The 8,044-nt window shown below is 40.6% G+C and overlaps 1 pseudogene; it reads left to right on the forward strand.

Moving 5' to 3' along the window:
- Positions 1-3,457: 3,457 nt before the first annotated feature.
- On the forward strand, positions 3,458-4,665 carry LOC126944403 (transcription initiation factor TFIID subunit 9-like; annotated as a pseudogene).
- Positions 4,666-8,044: the final 3,379 nt, after the last annotated feature.

Genomic DNA, 8,044 nt, shown 5'->3' on the forward strand with positions numbered 1-8,044 from the left:
TCCACTTAGGATAAAGCAGTTCACACACCACAGTTATGGTGTTATAATATTCTGTATTTTTCTGTGTACTTACTACTACCAGTGAGTTTTGAACCTTCAGTTGATTACTTATTACTCATTAATGTCCTTTTCTGGCTGATTGAAGTATTCCCTTTAGTTTTTCTTATAGGACAGGTCTGGTGTTGATCAAACCCCTCAGCTTTTGTCTGGGAAAATCTTTATTTCTCCTTCATGTTTGAAGGATATTTTCACTGGATTTACTATTCTAGGATAAAAGTTTTTTCCCTCAGCACTTCAAGTACATCATGCCTCTCTCTCCTGGCCTGTAATGTTTCCAATGAAAAGTCTGATGCCAGATGTATTGGAGCTCCTTTGTACGTTACTTGTTTCTTTTCTCTTCTTCTTTTTAGAATCCTTTCTCTTTGATCATTGGGAGTTTAATTATTAAATGTCTTGAGGTAGTCTTCTTTGGTTTAAATCTGCTTGGTGTTCTATAATCTTCTTGTTATATTTTTGTTTGGATATTGATATCTTTCTCTAGGTTTGGTAAGTTCTCTGTTATCTCTTTGAATAAACTTTCTACCCCTATATCTTTCTCTACCTCCTCTTTAAGGTCAATAATTCTTAGGTTTGCCCTTTTGAGGCTATTTCTTATAACCCATAGGCGTGCTTCCTTGTTTTTTATTCTTTTTTTCTTTTGTCTCTTCTAACTGTGTATTTTCAAATAGTCTGTCTTCAAGTTCACTAATTCTTTCTTCTGCTTGTTCAATTCTGCTATTAAGGATCTTATACATTCTTTAGTATGCCAACTGCAGCTTTCAACTCCAAAATTTTTTCTTGATTCTTTTTAATTATTTCAATCTCTTTGTTAAATTTATCTAATAGAATTCTGAATTTCTTCTCTGTGTTGTCTTGAACTTCTTTGAACTTTCTTAGCTATTTTGAATTCCCTGTCTGAAAGATCACATATTTCTGTTTCTCCAAGATTGGTCCTTGGTGTTTTATTTAATTCATTTGATGAGGTCATGTTTTCCTGGATGGCCTTGATGTCTATGGATTTTCTTCAGTTTCTGGTCATTGAATAATTTGTTATTTATTGTACTGTCCTCTATCTGGACTTGTTTGTACCCATCCTTCTTGGAAAGGCTTTCCATATATTCTAAAGGACTTGGGTATTGTGATCTAAGCTGTATCACTTTAGAGGCACCCCAAGCCCAGTTATGTTGTGATTCTTGCAGACTCGTAGTGGTACTACCTTAATGATCCTGGACAAGATCCAGGAGAATTCTCTGGATTATAAGGTGGAGACTCTTGTTCTCTTCTCTTTCTCCCAAACAAGCAAAGTCTCTCTCTCTGTTCTGAGCCACCTAAAACTCGGAGTGAGTGACAAGCACTCCTGTGGTCACCACCACTGTGACTGCACTGGGTCAGACCTGAAGCCAGCACAGCACTGAATTTCACCCAAGACCTGCTATAACCACTCCCTGGCAATTGTCTGTGTTTGCTCAAGGCCCTGGGACTCTGCAATCAGCAGATGGCAAAGCCACCCAGGTCTGTGTCTCTCCCTTCAAGGTGGTGAGCTCACCCAGCCCCTGGGTGGGTCCAGAGGTGCCATCCGGATGTCAGGGACTAGAGTCAAAAACCTTAGAAGTCTACCTGGTGTTCTATTGTACTGAAGCTGAGCTGGCACTCAAACCAAAAGATGCACTTACTTCCCCTTTCCAAAGGCCGAGGGGCCTCACTCCCATAGCTATCACCACAGGCCACAGGGAGTTCTGTCAGACTACCACTAATGTTCCCTTAAGACCCAAAGGCTCTTAAGTCAGCTTGTGGTGAATTCTGCCTGGCTTGGGACTCATCCTTCAGGGAAATGGGCTCTCCTCTGGCCCAGGGCAGGTCCAGATATGCTGGCCAAGAGTCATGTACTAGAATTGGGGACTGCAAGAGCCCACTGATGCTCTACCCCACTGTGGCCATGCTGGTACCTAAGTGGCAGGATAAAGTCCCCTTTACTTTTCTCTCTGCTTTTCTCAAGCAGAAGGAGTTTTGTCCCATAGCCACCAGAGCTGAAAATGTGCTGAATTTCACCTGAAGCCACAAGTCTCAGAGTTTCATCCAAGGCCCACAGCATACTACCTCACTACTGGTTATTCAGGGCCCAAGGACTCTTAGCAGGTGATGGGTCCTGCCAGAACCAGATCCTTCCCTTCAAGGCAGCAAGTTTCCTTCTGTCCCAGGATGTGTCTAGAAATATCTGGGAACTAGGGTCTGGAACAGGGTATGACCAGTGCCTTATCTGCTGTGGCTGAGCTGGTATCCAAGATGCAAGATAAAGTGCTCCCCACCCTTCCCTGTCCTCTCCTCAAGGAAGGAAGCAAAGTGCTCCCCACTCTTCCCTGTCCTCTCAAGCAGGGGTCTCATTTGGAGCTATGAGTGAAGCAGCCTGGAGTTAGGGGAGGGGTGATGCCAGCACTCCCTTAGCTGCCCAAGCTGGTGTCTCAGTATGTCACATGCCCCCCACCAGTCCACTGTCTCTGGGTCCAGTTCAGCACTAGAACTCACCTAAGAGTTGCAATTCTTATGACTTAGGCTGCCTTTCAAGTTTAATCAGAGACCCAGAGCACTCCAGCCCTCAGTGGTGAGGTGTGTGGGAACTTAAGCTCTGATCTCTGGGACCTACAATTCCCCTCTGGCAAGGGCTGATTTTAATGCTCCCTTCATGGGTGGGTGTCATCTGAGTTTGGTCCAGTTTTCCTTTATGCTCTATCAGGACAGAACTAAGTTCAACTCCTCACAATTGCTGTGCTCTCCCTCCTTCAGTGCCCAGAGACACTCTGTGCACCAAGCCACCATGGCTAGGGTTGGGATGGGGGTGGCATCAGTGATTCAAGATTGCTTTTTCTATCTCTTCAGTGCCTCTGTCAGGGATATAGAGTTAAAGCCAGGTACTATAAGGGTTCACCTTATTTTTTGTTCTTATGAAGGTGTTTTTCTGTGTACATAATTGTTCAATTTGTCTGGGCATGATGACTCATGCCTATAATCCCAGCACTTTGGAAGGCCAAGGCAGGCAGATCACCTGAGGTCAGGAGTTCGAGACCAGCATGGCCAACGTGGCAAAACCCTGTCTTTACTAAAAATACAAAACATAGCCCACCTGTAGTCACAGCTATTCAAGAGGCTGAGGCAGGAGAAACACTTGAACCTGGAAGGCAGAGGTTTCAGAGAGCCGAGATCAGGCCACTGCACTCCAACCTGGGCAACAAAGTGAGACTCTATCCCAAATTTAAAAAAAAGAAAAAATTGGGGGCTGGGCAAGGGCAGGCGAGGGGCGCGGAGTGCTCTGGGCATCGGGCCCCCAGGTAGGAGCTTCTCAGTGCCCTCTTCGGAGGCCGGTAGAGGGCCACGAGGCGGTTGTCAGCGCCCGGGAGCCGACCCTCACGGGCGTTGCGGCAGGCGGGGGAGGGGACGCGGAACGTTAATTCCGTTGGCCCGAGGCTCCCAGGGGAGGTAAAGAGAGGTCGGCAGATCCAGCTCTCCTGCTTAGTCTTTCTGAATCTGGTACACTAGGGGTTGGAAAAACCACACTAGGCAAAGAACTTGCGTCAAAATCGGGACTGAAATACATTAATGTTGGTGATTTCGCTCGAGAAGTCTGATCATCGGATATCATGGAATCTGGCAAGATGGCTTCTCCCAAGAGCATGCCGAATGATGCACAGAAGACGGCACAAATCCTGAAGGATATGGGGATTACAGAATATGAACCAAGAGGTATAAATCAGATGATGGAGTTTGCCTTCCGATATGTGACCACAATTCTAGATGATGTAAACATTTATTCAAGCCATGCTAAGAAAGCTACCGTTGATGCAGATGATGTGCAGTTGGCAATCCAGTGCCGCGCTGACCAGTCTTTTACCCTCTCCTCCCCCAAGAGATTTTTTATTAGATATCACAAGGCAAATAAATCAAACCCCTTTGCCACTGATCAAGCCATATTCAGGTCCTAGGCTGCCACCTGATAGATATTGCTTAACAGCTCCAAACTATAGGCTGAAATCTTTACAGAGAAAGGCATCAACTTCTGCGGGAAGAGTAACAGTCCCGCGGTTAAGTGTTGGTTCAGTTACTAGCAGACCGAGTACTCCCACAGTAGGCACACCAACCCCACAGACCATGTCTGTTTCAACTAAAGGAGGGACTCCCATGTCCCTCACAGGTCAAAGGTTTACAGTACAGATGCCTACTTCGCAGTCTCCAGCTGTAAAAGCTTCAATTCCTGCAACCTCAGAAGTTCAGAATGTTCTGATTAATCCATCATTAATGGGTCCAAAAACATTATTACCACTAATATGGTGTCATCACAAAATACTGCCAATGAATCATCAAATGCATTGAAAGAAAACGTGAAGACGATGATGATGACGATGATGATGATCATGACTATGATAATTTGTAATCTAGCCTTGCTGCATATAACATGTATACTTGGTCTTGAATTGATTGTACTGATATTCAACATGCATGCTGGATGTTTTCAAGTTGTGTTTTAGAAAACTTTAATAATATTTAATAAGTAAATACAGTTACCATACTTTTTAATTGAAATGAAGGTTTTTCATCAGCCTTAAAAGTGTAAGAAAAATAAAGTTGTCATTCATTTGAAAAAAAAAATTGTTAAATTGGTGTCTTTGTGGCAGGGATGATGGGTGAAGTCTTCTATTCCATCAGCTTACTCCTGTTGAGTTTGTTGAGTGTGTAAACTCATGTCTTTCATTAAATTTGGGAACCAAACTTTGGAAAATAAGGATTATCTACTCTAGCTGAACATATGCATACTCAACAACCCAGTAATTTTACTCTTAACAATATATCCAAAACTAATGTTTGCACATGTGCACTAAAATACTTGTTTTAAAATGTTCATAGCTGTGTTACTCATAAGAGCCAAAAACTAAATAGTTCTAATATCATAAACAACAGAGTGGATAAATTATGGTATAGCAATAACATTTACAATAGCTTCAAAAACATGAAATACTTAAAAATAAATAAGTCAAAAACATATGTGCAAGACCTGTGCATTGAACATTACAAAGCATTGCCAAAAGTAATTAAAGAATAAATGAAAACATATACCATGTTCATAGATTAAAAACTCAATTCATTTTCCCAAATTGATCTATCTATTCAGTGCAAAGCCAAAATTGCAGTAGGCTTTTTTATAGAAAAAAAGTTGATTCTAAAATGTATATGAAAGAAACTTAGCTAGAATGGTTGAAATAACTTTGAGGAAAATCAAATTTAGAGGAGTTAGACTACCAGATTTTAGAATCTACTGTAAAGTTACAGTAATCAATATTATATATAGTAGTATACATGAATATGCAAGAATAAACATATAAATCAATGGAACAAGTTGAAAGTCCAGAATCAATCCAGACATATTGATTTTTGACAAACATGCCAAGGTAAATCAATCAGAAAAGATCGTATTTACAACAAACGGTATTCAGGGCCCAAGGACTCTTAGCAGGTGATGGGTCCTGCCAGAACTGGATCCTTTCCTCCAACGCACCAAGTTTCCTTCTGTCCCAGGATGTGTCTAGAAATGTCTGGGAACTAGGGTCTGGAACAGGGTATGACCAGTGCCTTACCTGCTGTGGCTGAGCTGGTGTCCAAGATTCAAGACAAAGTGCTCCCCACACTTCCCTGTCCTCTCCTCAAGCAGAAGCAAGGGGTCTCATCTGGAGCTATGAGTGGTGCAGCCTGAAGTCAGGGGAGGGGTGATGCCAGCACTCCCTTAGCTGCCCAACTGGGTATTCATATGGAAATAAAATGACACTTTCCTTTACCACATCCCATATGGAAAAAGAACTCCAAATTATCACACATATAAATATGCTATCTAATATTATAAAACTTTCAGAAGAAAACTAGAGAAAATCTTCCTGACCTTAAAGTAGGTAAATGTTTTAGGCAGAACATTAAAAAAATAAAATTTTCAATAATGGAACTTTATCAGAATTAAAGTCCTCTGCTTTTCAAAGGACATCATTAACAAAATACACACACACACAACCATAAATGTCTTTTAATAATAAGATGACAATAATAATAAGATGCTCAATAATAAGATGACAAACAATGGAACTAAAAATTGGCAATATATTTGAAGAAATACTCTATTAAAAAAGACATACAAATAGCTAATAATTAAATGAAAAGATTTTCAAAAAAATTTGTCATCAGAGAAATGTAGATTAAAACCACAATGTAAAATCGCTATGTAGCCATTACACTGTACAAAATTTAAAAGACTGGCAATACGAAAATTAGGCAAAAATATGGATCAGTTGGAACTCTCATACATTGCTGGTTGGGCCTGGTGGCTCACACCTGTGAGCACTTTTCGAGGCCAAGGTGGGCAGATCACGAGGTCAGGAGTTCAAGACCAGTCTGGCCAACATAATGAAACCCTGTCTCTACTAAAAATACAAAAAATTAGCCGGGTGTGGTGGTGTGCGCCTATAATCCCAGCTACTTGGGAAGCTGAGGCAGGAGAATCGCATGAACCTTGGAGGCAGAGGTTGCAGTGAGCCAAGATCACACCATTGCACTCCAGCCTAGGTGAGACTACAAGACTGCATCGGGGAGGAGGGGGAAAGATATGCAAATAGCTAACAATCAAATGAAAAGATTTTCAAAATAATTCGTCATCAGAGAAATATAAATTAAAACCACAATGTAAAAGTGCTGTGTAGCCATTACATTGTATAACATTTAAAAGACTGGCAATACGAAAATTAGGCAAAGGTATGGATCAATTGGAACTTTCATACATTGCTGATAGGAGTGTAAAATAGTAAAACTACTTTGGAAAACAGCAATTTCTCATAAAGTTATACATATATTTGGTATTCTACTCTACAATTCCATTCCTAAAATTACCTGAAAAAAATGAAAATATGTCCATTAAAAGACTTGTACGCAAATATTCATTGTAGCTTTATTAGTAATAACCAAAAAAAGTAAAAGGAAAACTAAATGTTCACCAATTGGTGAATGGATAAGCAAAGTGAAATCGCATTCATGCAGTGAAATGCTGTTTAATGATAAATAGTAATGAACTACTGATACATGCAATAATATGGATGAATCTCAAAAACATTATGCTGAATGAAAGGAACCAGACATTAAAGAATACATACTGTACAATTCCATTTATATGAAATTCTAAGGCCGGGCAAGGTGGCTCATGCTTGTAATCCCAGCACTTTGGGAGACTGAGGCAGGCAGATCATGGGGTCAAGAGATCGAGACCATCCTGGCCAACATGGTGAAACCCCGTCTCTAGTAAAAATATACAAATTAGCTAGGCGTGGTGGCATGCTCCTATAGTCCCAGCTACTCAGGAGGCTGAGGCAGGAGAATTGCTTGAACCCAGGATGTGGAGGTTGCAGTGAGCCAAGATCGCACCACTGCACTCCAGCCTGGTGACAAAGCAAGACTCCACCTCAAAAACAAATAAATAAAAAATCAAAAAAGAAAAAAGAAATTATAATAAGTATAAACTAATCAATAGTGACAGAAATTAGATTAGTGGTTGCCTGAGACTGGGGATAGGGAAGAAGGATTGATTAAAAAGGGATACAAGTGAACAGTTCGGCATAATGGAAATGTTCTGTATCTTAACTGTGACCATAGTTACATAGGTACATAATTTTTCAAAATTTACAGAAATATATGCTTTAAATTGATTTTTTGTATATAAGGTACACTTTAATAAAGTTGATTTTCTAAAAGTATCATTCTGGCTGTCATGATGAAATTGGATTTTGGCCAGGCAAGGTGAAAGCAGGTTGCTAAATAAGATGCTATTGCAGAGATAACAGCAGCTTGGATTAGGGTGTTAGTCACAATGATAACAGTTAATGTGTAGATAGCATTTATTAGATGCCAGGAACTATTCTGTGTATTTTTCAGGTAGTGATTCATTAAATCCTATGAAATAGGTACTATTATAACTCTAAGGTACAAG

Source organism: Macaca thibetana, chromosome 1, assembly GCF_024542745.1.
Source record: "Macaca thibetana thibetana isolate TM-01 chromosome 1, ASM2454274v1, whole genome shotgun sequence".
Lineage (NCBI taxonomy): Eukaryota > Metazoa > Chordata > Mammalia > Primates > Cercopithecidae > Macaca > Macaca thibetana.